Genomic DNA, 17,020 nt, shown 5'->3' on the forward strand with positions numbered 1-17,020 from the left:
TTGTGTATCTGTTTGTCATGTACTAAAGACGTTTGAATTGAACTATGCCTTCGTCTTCATCAACGCACACTTCATCTTAATTATGAGCTAATTCCCCAGTTGACGCATATCCACGCGTTGACACCTCTCTGCAGTACTAAAGCCCTAAATAAAGCAAGTCTAGATTTCCTCAGGTTCAGGATCTCTGGTCTCCCTGGGGCTCCTTTTCAATATAAATGGGCTTGTTTGTTACTATCAAAATTGTATATATTCAGTGACTAAGCGTTAGTCTAACACAACATTAAATGAGTAACTATAAATATACAGAACAGAAATGGCTTATAAAATCTTTGTTCTCCAATGGGAGTAATATGTACAAAGAATCCCTTACACATTATTTCTAACTACAAGAAATACATGGCAAGTAAAGCTGACTTACTGGCAACGAGATATCCAGCAGTAGTTCTGGCAGCTAACTGGTCCTAGTTGGACACATGGTTGAGCAAAGTCCACCCTGTATGTTGAAATACCACAGGATGATAAGGGTAGGTACAATATACAAGGCAGGGGTGGAAATAACCCATTGCCCGACGTCCGAGTCCAGTGTTTTTTTCTGTCGGGCAAGCAAATTCGAACTAACCTGTATAGGTTTCAGATTCTTTGAATATATTCCTCCTTGGGGTACTTATAAGCATTTAAATGTCCATTTAAAATCCCTACGACAGTTGTAACAATATTTGAATAAAATATTTACAAAACAAAAACTACGTTTTGTCTTGTGAGACCACCCTTACAGGGCCCTCTGGCCCCCTACAGCCAAGAGCAGGTAACTCTAGACCGTAACCTCGCACCTCACTTTCCATGCTGAACGACATCAGACAGAATGTGGGAGGTGGAGGAGTACCCCAAGGAGGAATATATTCAAAGAATCTGAAACCTATACAGGTTAGTTCGATTCTTTTATATATTCCTCCTTGGGGTACTTATAAGCATAAGACAGACTCCTAAAGACGGAGCTAAGGAGCCGCATTCTGTCTGCAGAAAACACCTCGACAAGAAGTGGAATTTCCCAAGCTAATTATAGCAGAAAAAGCACACTTACCCGGTCACGCGGTCCACCATAGCCAATCAGGCGGGGCATGAACCAGGGTCAGGGTCTAACATATGTAAATTGCCCAGCTTAAACCTCGCTAAAGCAAACTAACGAGACACACCCTCCCTCCTTCCCGTAATCTACTCGAAGCTTAAGATAAGGGTCCCGCAATAACCCGCCAGAAACGAAATGCCTTAATATGTATATATTTAGCAAAGCTTCCAAGGCCAGTAAAGTCTAGAGCAGAATGCAAAAGACATGGGAATAAAACCATCACCACATAAAACCCGGCCACCAAGGGAATATGTAAACAAGATTTTTAAAACCCAACACCAGTGTTAAAAAAGTTGGCATAAAATGGTTCACATACTTTCTCGAAAAGCTCAATCGGCTAGAGAGGTGGAACCATGCCCACTGGAGAGAACTGACTGACCGAACCGAAAGCACGCCACTGGAGAGTCTGTCAAGTTGGTAATGACGGATGAACGTGCTCGGACGCTCCAAATAGCGCGGAGCAGATCTCCTCAATGGGCAGGGCTGCAGCGTAAGCTTTCCATGTAGCAACTGCCCTAACCGAATGAGCTTTCAACCCAACAGGCGGATATGCCCTGTTTGAGTATAGCTCATATGTATGGCAGAGACAAGCCACCGAGAAATGGTTTGCTTGGTCGCCGGAAGACCAGCCTGAACCCCCATAACAACAAAACAATTGTTACCCTCTTACGGGTACCCTTGTTCGCTTGATATAAGCCTTAAGTGTCTTTACGGACATCTAAGACGTGAGCACGCCGTAAAGAGGTACCGGACAGGGAAGGCTGAGTGAAAGCTGGGAGCTCCATAGGCACCGCCACATGGAAGGGACTATCCTTCTTAGGACGGTAAGTATCAGGCAGCCGTGATGCTAACTCTGTCTTTGTGAAAAACAGTAAGCTGGATCGGCCGACATTGCATGAATATCGCCAACCCGCCTGCCTGAAGTCACCGCCATTAAGAAACGCCGTCTTCCACGTCAACAGTTGGAGTGAAAGAGCCGACAGATTGTGAAACAGTGGACCGGACAGCCAATCAAGAACGATTGACAAGTCCCACGGGGGACTAATCCGCCGGACAACCGGACGGATTCTGTCCACGCCTGCTAAAAAGCGCTGTACCAGAGGGTGCTGCCCCAAGAGAGCACCGTCAACAGGTATATGAAACGCAGAAATAGCTGTAGAATATCCTCGAACCGTTGAAGCCGCTAGACCGGCGTCCAACCGAGACTGGAGGAATTCTAAAACACAGACTAAATCTGTAGAAAAGGGATCAAGAATCCCCCTGTTGACACACCAGCGCGAATAACAGGCCCATCTATCCTCATATTGAACGTTTGTCGAATCCCTCCGCGAAGCCAGAATTGTGTCTGCAACTGGTGCAGGAATTCCGCTCGCACGGAGGCGATCCCTGACAGCGGCCAGGCCACCCACTGAATCCTGGGATTCGGGTGGGGCGCTCCGTTCTGGGAAAAGGAAAAGGTGTGCCGAACCCCGGAGAAGGACGGAGGATCTCGCCTCCACTGTGGCAAATGGCCATCCCTGAGCGTGGACAGGACCCAGGGATTTGAGGTGGCTGCCTCCCACTCCCGGAGGAATAGGGACAGCCGGCCGCCGACAGGGACGTGTGGCAGGAGGCAGTGCACCCCCACAGTCGGCAAGTCTCCGCTTGCGTGAGTGGGGGGCAACAAGGGCCCTGGGGAAGGAATCAGCGGGAAGCCGGGGCTGGCTTCCCCTTTCCCCGAAAAGGCTGCTGCGCTTGAGCAGGCTTGCCCTTGCCTCTCGCGTGCCTGCTCCGCTTGGACTGCAAAGGGGCAGTCCACTTAGCAACATCCTTCACCGGGGCAGAAGGATAAGCGGACGCAAGCGGGGAAGGCCGCTGGCGAGGAGCGGAGGGCTGCTCCAACAAAGGCTTTGAGTCTTTGAAGGTAGAGACAGCCTCCGCGGCCTCCCGTACTACCTGCAATGCCCCAGGAAACAGGGAGGATCCCATGGTATAGGGCAATGACAGGAGCGTTTGTTGTGTGGCGGCGAATACCGCGCCACAAACAACCACAGGCGGCGCAAGCCCATGGCGGCACCCATCATCTGGCTGGCACAGCATCGAATGCTATCCCTAGCCAGATGCGAAGTGTATCGTCCGTGAGCTGGCGCTACGAGCAACGACTCCCGATGAGTCGGCGCCACAAAGCGCTGTGAGCCACCAGCTGTCCCTGCAGTGCAGACAGGTAGGCCGAGTGGACTGCTACTTTGAGGTGCTGGGCGCCGCACCGTAACATTCCTCGAATGACCAGTGCGCGCAGACTTCAGCGGCAGTGAATTAGCAGGAAAAGGGGAGGCGCCTGCCCTGCCTGGCCGAGGCCAGGGAAGACGAGGACGACGACCCTAACGTGACTGAGGCAAAGACGCACTCGTCCACCACTGGTGGTTCGAATAGCGTCTCCTCCCCCAACTGGTACCTCCTGCCAACGTCGGGGATCAAATCTCGAGCGAGAACCAGCTAAGAGAGGATTAACCACCTCACCTACCAGTGATGGTAGGATGCGTGAAGCGCCTGTGTGGGAACGGCCACCTGGGGCAGGGCCGCAATTTTTCCGCACCTGCCACCTGAGGCGAGCCAAAGGAGTCAGACGGCACTCCGGCCTCCGCCTCGCTCCTCCCTCCCTCCATCGTCCTCCATGTCCACCTCGGCATAATCCTCGGCAGCCGTACTCTCATACTCCTGAGAGACCGCCGAGGATATACCAGAGGCTGAACCCGAAAGACCATAAAGGTCAAGAGGCGCCAGAAGCAACGAGTCGCCCAGCCGGGCAGAACTCGCCCAAGTCGCCGAGGCTCGAGAGGAACCTGCGCGACAGGCCTCCCCGGCAACCCAGACTGGCTGCCAGGCCGAGGTGTCCTCGAGCTGGGCAGTGCCGCAGGCGACTGCCAGTCAGGGCACCAGGCGAAGCCAGGGGCAACCCTGCATCGCCGGGCGCCAGCCACCTGTGACGGACCTAAGCCCGAGGCGAGGTCGCCTTCTTAGGTGTGGAGGGCGACTATCTCCACAGCCTAAGCCGGGATCAAGCTGCCCAGGGGAGGCGCTGCCCCGAGCCTAAGCTCGGGCCGCAGCTAACCCCAGATGCGCCAGATCCACCCCACGACCGGGCGCTGTGAGCTCTTTACGGAACCCATCCAACGCCGTATCAATGAGAGATTTCACTGACGCCATCTGTTCCTGGAATAAAGCGGTTAGTGATTCAACGGGCACAACAGGTGCCGACACAACAGGGGAAGAGACAGGAGCAAGTTGAGGTTTGGTATTAGATGCCTCCTTGGAACCTTTAGCTCTTTTGGGAGCCGGCTCCGTGATGGGAAGCGGCCCCGTAGACCCCTTTTTGTGTGAACGCTTGGACGGGGATCCTGTGCCCAGATATCACCCCACCGAATCAGATTGCTGTAGAACAGCAGATCCGGCTCGTCGTGCTCTAATCGCTTGAGGCGTAAAGTGGCACATGCCACACACCCCTCTTCCTCATGGTCAGTTTGGGTGAGGCAACGTGAAGCAGACCTCATGTGTGTCCTTGACGGAATGGCCGCGAAGGCAACGAAGTACAGGATTTAAACTGCAACAAGTAAACAACCTGTGCAGCAATCAACCCCATACACACAGACATATATGAAAAAACGCGATGGGCTGACACAACTAATGCGACAACGTAGCATACAGTTGACAATAACCATAATACGCGACTGACATAACTACGACTTTTATATATCGTAAGATAGAAAATGCAAGCAGTGGAAACGCCCTACATGTAACCACATATACGTAAAATTACTAACCCCACCTGTAACATTGAAAACCACACGGGAAACCAATGCACAGTGATGCTAGCGAAGGTACCTGGTCGCCATCTTGGCACGCACTCCGGGCGAGCCGACGCGACAGGTACCAAGTTACAACTAAAAATTATGAATGAAAAAAGTTCAGAACAAGTCTTCAAATCGCCCATGCAGGGAAAAAGAGAACCATACATACAATTTGCTGTTTCTGACCCACTCCATAACTCTCAGAGGGCCCGAAAAGAAAACTTTCTTGTAATGGACTCCACGTCTATGTCGGGAAACGACAGCATGGAAAGTGAGGTGCGAGGTTACGGTCTAGAGTTACCTGCTCTTGGCGCTGTAGGGGCCAGAGGGCCCTGTAAGGGTGGTCTCACAAGACAAAACGTAGTTTTTGTTTTGTAAATATTTTATTCAAATATTGTTACAACTGTCGTAGGGATTTTAAATGGACATTTAAATGCTTATAAGTACCCCAAGGAGGAATATATAAAAAAGAATTGTATATCACGCTGTACCGGTGTCCAGTTGACTTTCCTATGTTAATTATGTTGTTTATTTAAAAAATCAACAAGAAAATGGACGGTATAGTGGAAAAATTATCAGTGCAAGTGATTTTACATGTGCCACTGTTCCGGAGTACACTAGCAATTTTAAAGTTATTTCCAGCCCTAGTCATGTGTGAGTACTGAACACAACTGGATTGGAAATGTCAGTGAGTATGGTTTTACACCATGTAAGCAATATTCCAGCATTATCACGTGGGGAACACCAGAAATGGGCTTCACATATACCGTAGTTCCCATACTGGGAGTTGAACCGGATCTTCGGCATGAGGAGCGAACGCTTTAACCACATGGCTACCATACCACTTCCCGAGTAATATAACAGTGGTGGACACCAGTAATGGGCTTCACACATAGTACCCATGTTGGGAATCGAACCCAAGTCTTCAGCATGAGCAGCGAACGCTTTAACCACATGGCTACCATACCACTTCCCGAGCAATACAACAGTGGTGGACACCAGTAATAGGCTTCACACATACTAGTAGTACCCATGTTGGGAGTCGAACCCAAGTCTTCGGTGAGATGAGCGAACGCTTTAACCACTAGGCTACTCCATCACCTCTGACTGGAAAGGCTGTGGACAAACTTTGATACTGTATTTTGGGGGGTGTCCCTATACATTTAACTAATCATAAAACATTTATCATATCTATAATGTGATCAGACTGTGAATATATTTTCATGTGAAATCATTGCATCAAATTTAGATTCACAAATCCATGCCTAACAAAGGTTCTGTCTTAACACAGCATACTCTGTCGAATCTCAGAAACTTAAAATTATTAGTTATTTGAATGACATGAACTCAAAATGTTTTCAGAGGGAGGTCAGAATTAGTGGTGTTCCGATGATCGAAAATAATAAAAAATCGATCGAAAGAAGGATTAAAAATGATTATCGATTGTAAAAACATATTTTCGACTAATCAGAATTTTGTTATTTTAGTATAACTCACTTGAATGAAGTAAACTAACCATTAAATTTGACAAATATTCACAAACAAACATGCCCTCAACAATGTAAAGCTATGCGCATTGTAAAATTTTAACCATTTTTATTGTTTAATTTCAATTCCAGTGTCTTTCTTGCATGCATGTATTTCAATGCATGACAGTATTTGGCCAGACCAATTTTATTGCTTGTTTTACGGATCCGCCGGTTGTATTTTTTCAAGAATAAGGAAAAATATAAAAATTAATTTTCCTTGCTTAAAAATTAAAATCCTAATGTTTATGTGATATAAGTGAAATACTCTTGAAATCAGTGTGAAACCTAAACTCACTCAACATATTTTTAGTTGCTAGAAACAAACCAAAAGAGTTAACATGGAAACTCATGTGGGTTTTTGCTTTGACTGGTGATTTTTTTTTTTTTCTTTCCCTCCTGCCTTTAGGTTTTGAGGACAATAATCCGTAAAACAAGAAATAAAATTGGTCTGGCCTTAGTTATAAAAAACATTAAGTAGAAAAAACCTGGGGAAAAAAACTTAAAATTGGTGATTACATTAATAATGTATATATTTCAATTGTAATCGATAATCGTTCACCACAAGTGCTCCGATAATCGATAGTGGATTTGGTTTCAGATTCCCAACACTAGTCAGAATCAGCATGTGTGTAGAGAATGCAAGTGATTATCACTGATGATAGATAGCCCTGAGTGACCATGGACAGTTTTTCAACCCATGAATGATTACAATAGAGTTTAAAACTGTCTGTGTAGAATGATATGTAGTTCATAATGGATTCTAACATATATATCAGTGGACAGTTCATGAAGTGTCCAAATTCTGGTCAGTTCGTGATCATGGTGCTACCCCTGTCACTGGATCAGTGTACACTTGACTTACATTCTCAGCTCCCTGAGGAACATACACCCAACGATGCCTTGTGAAGCGCTAGAAGGTTAAGAGTCACGTTTACCCAAGCCTTTACCTACCAAGTCATGTACAGTGTGACCCTATTAATCCAGACACCTTCCTTCCAGGCAACAGATGCTATGTTTATGAAGTTGATCAAAGACAGAAGAGAGGCTTCCTACTTCTCAGTCATCTCCCACATCACCAATGACACATGACCAAAGGAGTCCTCTCTTTCATAACATCATTAGGGCTATAGTAATATGTCCCCACTGAATTGAGACTGACAAGAGTGGTGGTAGAGATATCCCGCCATTTATCAATTCTCCTCTCCCCACGAGTAAGACTAACCTCCATCTGACTACAGCATGACTTTCATTAGTATGAACAGCTGATAGTTGACGTCACAACGGAAAACTCAGCAAGACTTCTGATTTTACAGGATGCTCACTGTCAGATATCTGGAACTTAAATGAATCCTACATTCTAACTATTCTGCTTTTCTGAAAGCAGTTATAATTATCCGGTTTCAAATGAAATATAGAACATAGTTGAAGTATGAATAGTCAATGCCTTTTAGAGAGTGGTCGACTGGTACATACTGGCGACTGAGTGGCTGAGTGGGTAAGGTATAGGGGTGAAACGGTCTTACCACGGTACGGTACATATTGCAGTACAAGGCTTTTGGTTCGGTATATAACTTACTTCCAGGAAAATAGAAGCTGTCTGTCAAAGAAATTCATAGATTTTGACAAAATGATTCAATTTCTAGACATTTCAGAAAAAGTTTAAAAAGGTTAATAAAATGACCGTACGAAATCCAAAAATACCAATATTTTTAATGCATTACAGTATAATGAACCGAAGGCAAAAATACTGCGGTTCTATTAATACCGTGGTATATTGTTTATTGTTCACTCAGTGAGTGTGGGGTCAGATGCCAGATGGGATTCCACCATGGTATAAACTGACAGAATTTGTACTTTATTATGAGAGCATGATCCCTTATACACGCATAAAAAAGGATATACAAAAAAAGAAAGATTTTATTGTTATATTTGTTTTACTACATTAAAAAACTACTGTTTTGATAAAATAGCATGAAATATTTTCTAAACCAAATAATTTCATTTTGAGAATTAAAAACAAGGCTGACCATCATGGCCACTGCACAGAATCTCCACCTACTGACTAACAACAACAAAATAGTGAGTGAGTTTAGTTTCACGCTGATTTTAGCAATATTCCAGCAAGATAACGGCAGGGACACCAGAAAATGGGCTTCACACATTGTACCCATGTGGGGAATCGAACACACATCACGCATACAACTGGCATATGCATTCATAGTACTGGTTCTTGATTGATGCACTCATACTGTGAAGGGAAACACCTGTCTTCAAAATATCAATGGCCACAACAAAATTATAACATGAATCATTAATTTAACATCAGTCTTTTATGATATTTACCAATAATAAATCTGTAGTAGATTCTCACATCACCAATTGTAACATCTGTACACATGTACACACTTAAAACACTTTTACAACATACATCGCCCAATATGCAAAAAGTTGAAAAACTACAGAGAATAAAAACATAACTGACAACAAACCAGGCCAACACATGATTTGTACATTCAGCATGAAAATACTAAGTTTGGTCTATAAGATTAGTTTTCTAATTAGCTTTTGAGAGTGAGTGAGTTTAGTTTTGCGCTGCTTTTAGCATTGTTCCAGCAATATCACGGTGGGGGACACCAGAAATGGGCTTCACACATGAACCCATATGGATAACCGAACCAGGGCCTTCAGCCGGACGAGCAAATACTTAAACCACTAGGCTACCCAACTGACCCTAATTAACTTTGGACTGGTCACAGGTTTCCTTCATTTGGTCAATTTGATATGACAAAATTTGGATCTGTTATGTGGCAAAATAATTGAAAAGTTTAGCTATAAATTGTATATTTATAAATACTTTCCTACCTCACGGTTAGTTCTCTCATGATTCGACAGCTGAGTGGACCCTCAAATACAGGACTCCATGTAACTCCCTGAGCAACATCTACTGAGGTATGAGGATACACTCTCATCTAAGCCTGACCCGACCCAATCTATTCAGACATTTCTCATGACAAGCATGACAGGGAGCTATTCTAACTCTGGAAACCCCACGAATCCATCCAATATTAGATTTTATTACCTACGAGGGCGAACATATCGGGGTTCATATTTTTCATACGAAGCCCTCGGGCAAAATATCACTTTGTCATGATGACGTGACGTCATGAACAAGGCTATGACGTCACGTTTCTTCTGTGATGTTGCGTACTACATGCGGCGCCGGCGGGTAGCCAGCCTATGTTTGAAAGTAGATTTGGGTTATTTTACTCAATTTGACGACTTCGGTAATAAACACAATATTATATTCGTGCCCATATCATACTATGTTTACGATACTGGTGCCTAAATATCGGTATATCCCTCGCTCGGGAAATACCAACATTTAGGCACTCGTGTCGTAAACATAGTATGACATGGGCACTCATATAATATCCTCTTTTTCTCCCAAAAGCAGCGCATCTAATGTTAATGGGTCCTTATGAAAGAAAATTTCCTATTTTCAAAGCTTTCTTATATGTTATTCATCACATGAAAATATTTTCACTTCCACAGCACAAGAGCTTGTATAATAATCGCTGGCAGACACTATGCAGGAGTTCCTTTACTGTTTGTAATGTATATCTGTTTGTTGTTGCCTTGAAGAGTGTGCATGTGTGTGTGTGTATGTGCATGAGTTAGTGAGTGGGTGAATCTTAGTGAGTGGGTGAATCTCTCTCCCACGAAAACATTTTTCCCTGAGGAACATTTCCCCTATCATTTGGACTTCATGATAAATGTGCACCCCTCTCTTCAAAGTCCTGGATCTGCCAGTGATATGTATATTCAACATTCATTTATAAGCTACCAGAAAAGGACAAATAAATTGCTTCAATTTTGTAAGCTTTTGGCTTAGTCATTTAACTATTACACATATTTTTACTCAACCGTTAAAGATATCACTGTACAATAATTGTACAATGTTATTACACATTGTGTAATGCCGTACGTATGACATAAAACTGGCTTACAGTTATGACGTTACAATGCTAATACCTCTGTCACAATGGTATTAGACCTTACTTGACTCGCGGAAAGCTGAGAGTCATCACTCTCGTTGAATTCTTTGGAAAGAAGTACTTTGCTCGATATTATTTTGCTAATGTTGGGTGAGTAATAAATAAAATACTAAACTATGTCCCGTGTAATACCATATTTATGAAACTTGTGAATGGTATTGGTATCTAACTCGCTTTCCCTAGTTAGATACCAAACCATTCACTCGTTTCATAAATATGGTATTACACGGGACATCGTTTAGTATTCTCTATATATGCAGAGTGTGACTCGTTATTTGCACTGATTGCTAGCAGGACAAGTCATCTATCTGAAATTCTTATCCTGACAGAGCTACACATGTATGCCCCTTTTACTAAAACCCCTGTTATCAGCCACACGTCACACAAATCACATGTACCCTAATTCCTCTCAATATCTCTGCTGGTCTGTATTCAGAGTATTTAAGTTTTCTAAGACGGTAAAATTGGCATGATTAAATACAGTTGAAAAAGAAAGAGTTCATTGGTGTGCATACTATTGGTGATGATCACAGGCTTGTCTGGTCAAGATTTGATTATTTACAGCCTATAATCAGATAGAATGAATATTGCTGAGGTATTTTAAAACAAACAAGAAAACAATCACTGACCAAATAAAGGTCAGGCCTTCAAACATGCTGGCCTCTAGTACAAAATTAATCTAAGGAACTCTGCCCTTAACAGAGGAAATAAAGTTCATGCTTGGGGAAGCTGGTATTTTTCCACATATCCAAAATATTTGACACTTGAGGGATAGGTGTGAGAGGTATCCCACTGATGAGGGATGTCAACTTTTTAGATAACCCACCCAAAGGCTGCAAATTTAATGAAGAGGGTTGTTCTCATTGAAATCACCAAACTATTACTGAAATATAACGAATATCGAGTCCTCTATGTGTTTAGCCAAAAGCCTACCATGTGCCTCTATATTAAACATTTTGGGTCAGTTAACTGAAAAAATGAAAGAACAAATTTGTTGAAGGTACTACTTGACCAGTGTTTATGAGTCGCGTCAGACCCTCGGACAAATCCGGCTGATCTGCGACGATCTGATGGAAGTCTACAACCCACCGGCCCCTGTGTCCGACTGTATATTTCACAATGACTTTGACTGAAGGTGTTATATGTGACATGTGACACTTGTTTGCTGTTTATAAATTTTACATTTGTTAAAATAACTTCAATGCCAATTACAAGGAATGATAAATCTGAAATGTCTGTTTAATTTTTATACTATGGGTCCTGTGAATATTCAGTGGATCAGACAGCCAACTGAAACTTACAGGACCCAATGTCCTGTTACTTTTAAACACCATTCGGGAAACACTGCTTGACCAAACCCACCCTCAGCTGTCAGTACCTCCCTAACATAAACAAGAGTTAAAATGAATTGGAAGGTTTACCAACCCGAGAAGTGAGCAATGCTGAAAACAAACAACAAAAATGTTGATACGCTGTGCATGAAGGGGAAACTTAACTTCAGGCAATCTTGCTGTGACCTGAACACTACTATTGAGTTCTTGTTTAGTGTACCTAAAACCCTGATTAGATTAGTGATGTGCCCAGTCCTACCACTGATGCTTACCGGCCAACTCTCACACCTTTGGCTTGAGATTCACCCTTTTATCACACGTCACGCTCCCATGACAAAACTGATAAACCTCAAGTTAAAAGTACACTGATAAACCTCACGTCAAAACAGATAAATCTCACGTCAAACTGGGTTCATAGGCAAAATATCTTAAAATCACACAAATACGACTGATTATATTGTTTTCAGTCACATGTCTGAGAAAGGAATTTGCAATTAAACGTTGGTCGGAACCCCACACCTGGTTCCATCAAGGACCCGCCAGGACCTGCAACCATTGGACCCCCGCATCTCAAGCCTTATTCTCTCTTGTGGGTTGAAGCTCTGCTGACGTATGCTCACAGCACTACATATTTAACACTTCCAGTTCAGCCGCCCGTGTTGTTGCCCGTGCACCACCCTACCAAACTGTGACACCTATCCTCCAAACTCTTCACTGGCTTCCTGTATCAAGCAGAATTCAATACAAACTTCTTCTTCTTACACACAGCTGCATCTATGAAAACATGTTTTCTCAATATCTTAAAAGCCTCATTCATCTCCATGTTCCAAGACGATTGCTCCGCTCGTCAAACTCCCTACTGCTTACACAGCCTCACGTCAAAACAGCCATGGGATCAAGAGCGTTCTCTGCTGCAGCCCCTATCTCTGGAACACTCTACCACTCACCCTAAAAGAAATAGAATCTGCTGATGCTTTCAAAACTGCTCTCAAAACTCATCTGTTCAAACTCTCTTTTCCATAGACATTGTCTACAATCTTTTCTTTTCATAGCGCCATTGAGCAATATCTCTTGGAAATAGGCGCTCTATAAATCAATTATTATTAGTAAATAGACATATGTGCATGGGAAACGTCATTCTCAGCTCCCAGGGGAGTGTACAACCCAAGCAATCTAAGTGAATAGTGAGTATGGTTTTATGCCACAATATTCCAGCAACATCACACCGGGGGACACAGGAAATGGGCTTCACACATTTTACCCAAGGTGGGAATCAAACCCGGGCCTTCAGCGTGACAAGTGAACGCTTTAACCACTAGGCACAGCAACAGCCCTAAGTGATGCAGAGGTATATTTCAAACTTGCTTCAGGAAACATATAAACTGTGTTGGGCAGAACCAGTTAAATCCCATGAAATTTTCAGGCATCACACTAGTACACTCAGTCCCCCACGCATCTACTCTTTATGACTAACATGCTACCTCTTGTGGGTTGAAGCTCTGCAGACGTATGCTCACAGCACTACATATTTAACACTTCCAGTTCAGCCGCCCGTGTTGTTGCCCGTGCACCACGCTACCAAACTGTGACACCTATCCTCCAAACTCTTCACTGGCTTCCTGTATCAAGCAGAATTCAATACAAACTTCTTCTTCTTACACACAGCTGCATCTGTGAAAACATGTTTTCTCAATATCTTAAAAGCCTCATTCATCTCCATGTTCCAAGCCGATTGCTCCGCTCGTCAAACTCCCTACTGCTTACACAGCCTCACGTCAAAACAGCCATGGGATCAAGAGCGTTCTCTGCTGCAGCCCCCTATCTCTGGAACACTCTACCACTCACCCTAAAAGAAATAGAATCTGCTGATGCTTTCAAAACTGCTCTCAAAACTCATCTGTTCAAACTCTCTTTTCCATAGACATTGTCTACAATCTTTTCTTTTCATAGAGCCATTGAGCAATATCTTTTGGAAATAGGCGCTCTATAAATCAATTATTATTAGTAAATAGACATATGTGCATGGGAAACGTCATTCTCAGCTCCCAGGGGAGTGTACAACCCAAGCAATCTAAGTGAATAGTGAGTATGGTTTTATGCCACAATATTCCAGCAACATCACACCGGGAGACACAGGAAATGGGCTTCACACATTTTACCCAAGGTGGGAATCAAACCCGGGCCTTCAGCGTGACAAGTGAACGCTTTAACCACTAGGCACAGCAACAGCCCTAAGTGATGCAGAGGTATATTTCAAACTTGCCTCAGGAAACATATAAACTGTGTTGGGCAGAACCAGTTAAATCCCATGAAATTTTCAGGCATCACACTAGTACACTCAGTCCCCCACGCATCTACTCTTTATGACTAACATGCTACCTCTGATTGGGGACAAAGTGCATGTGAAGGCATACATGATACAATTATTAGATTAACAGTAATATGAATAAGTAAATCCTGAAAATAATCTGATAAAGAACTGCTCACTGTCAAAGAGTCTGGATAACTACATTTCTAGTTTAACCCATTAGTGTTGCATCACATTCCAAACTTCTTATTACAGCTAGTGTATGTAGATCCACCGACGAATCTACTTTATTATATCGATACATTGGGGATTTGTCAATCGAAATGCAAACATTGTCAATGCCCTTATTCAATAATTACAATGATTCTAAAAAGGAAATTAACGGAAATGAAATAATGTGTGATCAAGTTTTGTATTGATCAGGTTGGTAATACACTGTAATAATGAGACCTAACGCCTAAAACGCGCGTACACAAGCACCTACGGCTGGAGTATCCATGCACTGAAATTTCATGTAGATTGATCAACAGCTCACTAATGCAGGAAAGATGAGTATCATACACATTACTTCAATGCTAAAAAGTAAGCATAGTTTACCTGAACCCTTCTATATACCAAGAAACGTTGAAAATACAGTTCCCTTTCCGATTAGGGGATGATCATGTGTTTATGACATTGTGTACGGAATCTTGATCACATGATCTAGTCACGTGACAAAACGAACACACGCGAGAGCTCCGAACTTTGTACCTTATATATTCAAAGGTATGAGCAGGAAATGACTGAGATAATACCATTTTCTTTCGATATTTCATTTCATGACAATCAGCGTGTAGAAGTTTATGGATATTATATTAAGTTGGACAATAGGATTAAACTATCTTTGAATGTCATCAGGAATCGACAAGTTTGACTTTAAATTGTCTCTATTCAAAGGGGTGTGTTTGTTTCTGATCTTTTATCCCAAACTATCCGTTTTCAATCTTTACGCACCCACAGTGACAAAATTATAAACTGGCCGATGAATTTTTCACAGAGCTTCAGTTTTTGTGTGACGTGCATCAATCAAGTCATATCTATGCAAAATATCTGCAGGACAGCGATACAACGTTCGGAATCCCACATTCCATGATAAGATCCGGGTTAGAATGCATCTTCAGCAAGCCATGCTTAATTGTCGTAAGAGGCGACTAACGGGAACAGGTGGTCAGGCTTGCTGACTTGGTTGACACATGTCATCGTATCCCAGTTGTGTAGATTGATGCTCATGCTGTTGATCACTGGATTGTCTGGTCCAGACTCGATTATTTACAGACCGCCTCCATGTAGCTGGAATATAGCTGTGTGCGGCGTTAAACAACAAACCAACCAGCCGGCCAATCATTCCATGGTTTTGATTGTTCTATTTTCATAAAGTATTACAAGTAACTTTTGCGGAACGTGATGTACAATCAGTATACGCTGATTATTTGTTCATTCGAATTTGTTAGGTCCTCATCTTCTGATGACTCTTGTGACATAATGTGTCATTTTCGCGTGACCTTCAAAAGACGTTTTCGCCATAAAGAAGTCTGACGTTTTGCAGTTATGCAGTTTTAGCTTGGACCAATTACATTGTATATGGATTTTGGATTAAGTGATATCGTCAAACATGAATTTTCGGGGTTTTTTTTGTTGTTTGCTTTTAAGCTAAACATTGTGATATTTCTCAGCTTAAGGTGTCTAGCCGAGAAAGCCACATTAAAAAAAAAAGAGTGTCCCCATTTATAATATTGTAAGTTAATGTTAATCTAGGCCCTGGCCTTCACATCAGTGTTGGAATCGCTTTGAAAACCAGGGTCAACGTACCAACAATCACCTAGAAGGATGGCACAATAAGATAAAGAGACTTGTCAAGAAGTGCCACCCAAACATCTATGAGATAAGCTCTTTCAGCGTGAACAGTCACTCACAGAGCTTGCAGTCCTGAGACTGTCTCACCAATGGACAGCACCCTCACGAAGAAGATACAGAGCAATTGATGTCCGTATTTCATCCCTCAAAACCCAGCTCCAACACCTGAGTGAAGATATTACCCCTGTTATATGATCTGAATAAAATAATGAGGAAAATATCTTGTTTTGTTAAATACGGTAACCTGTTTGAATCACTAAATAGGTTTTGACAGCATAGCCGGTATACAGCCACATTCCACACTCACGCACTGTTGCCAGGAAAGCCAAATCCATTTTGGCTATCTACACGCAGCCGCAATGAGGTGACATGACACAACGGTACTGGGACAACCTACAGTCATGGGTCATAAGTAATCGTCAGTCGGCAAAATTCTCATTGACTTGCATGTTATTTTAGTGTAGCTGTAATAATTTTCATTAATTCAGTTTTCGTTATTTGGTTGTCAAATTTTGCAGGTTGTTAGGAAATCATCTTGGTCACAGATACATAATTTCCATGTAATGTTCCCTCAAGTATTTTCCGCATTGTAGTTACATGAACAACATATATACAACATTGTGTATTCTTTCCCCATAGACCGCCATGTTAAAAATTGTCTTAACCATGACACGGATCAATCAAAGTGCAGTCATTCTTGAAATACTGAATGGAAAATAAAACGGAAATTGTGTCTTTGCAGCTGAGATGATTCATGACACATGTGCAAAATATAAACAAGATCAAACGACAAATAAATTCAAGATAATTTTTCTAGCTGCACCAAATTAACATGTAAGTGTATGAAAATTACGCACAGTGACGAATACTTATGTCCAATGACTGTATTTCACACTGCAGGGAGTTTGAGAGGTCATCACACGACATTGACCTTTACCGGAAGTAGTTGTT

General features: G+C 42.8%; 1 protein-coding gene across 1 annotated transcript in view; it reads right to left on the reverse strand.

Annotated features, from left to right (window-relative positions):
• LOC124263458 (phospholipid-transporting ATPase ABCA3-like) overlaps positions 1-14,866 on the reverse strand; it is a 71,869-nt gene extending 57,003 nt beyond the window's left edge. Inside the window, 1 exon segment of the mRNA XM_046698104.1 lies at positions 14,774-14,866. The gene's annotated coding sequence lies outside the window, so the exon portion shown is untranslated.
• Positions 14,867-17,020: the final 2,154 nt, after the last annotated feature.

Source organism: Haliotis rubra, unplaced genomic scaffold (assembly GCF_003918875.1).
Source record: "Haliotis rubra isolate DU_JTF1 unplaced genomic scaffold, ASM391887v1 Scf884, whole genome shotgun sequence".
NCBI lineage: Eukaryota > Metazoa > Mollusca > Gastropoda > Lepetellida > Haliotidae > Haliotis > Haliotis rubra.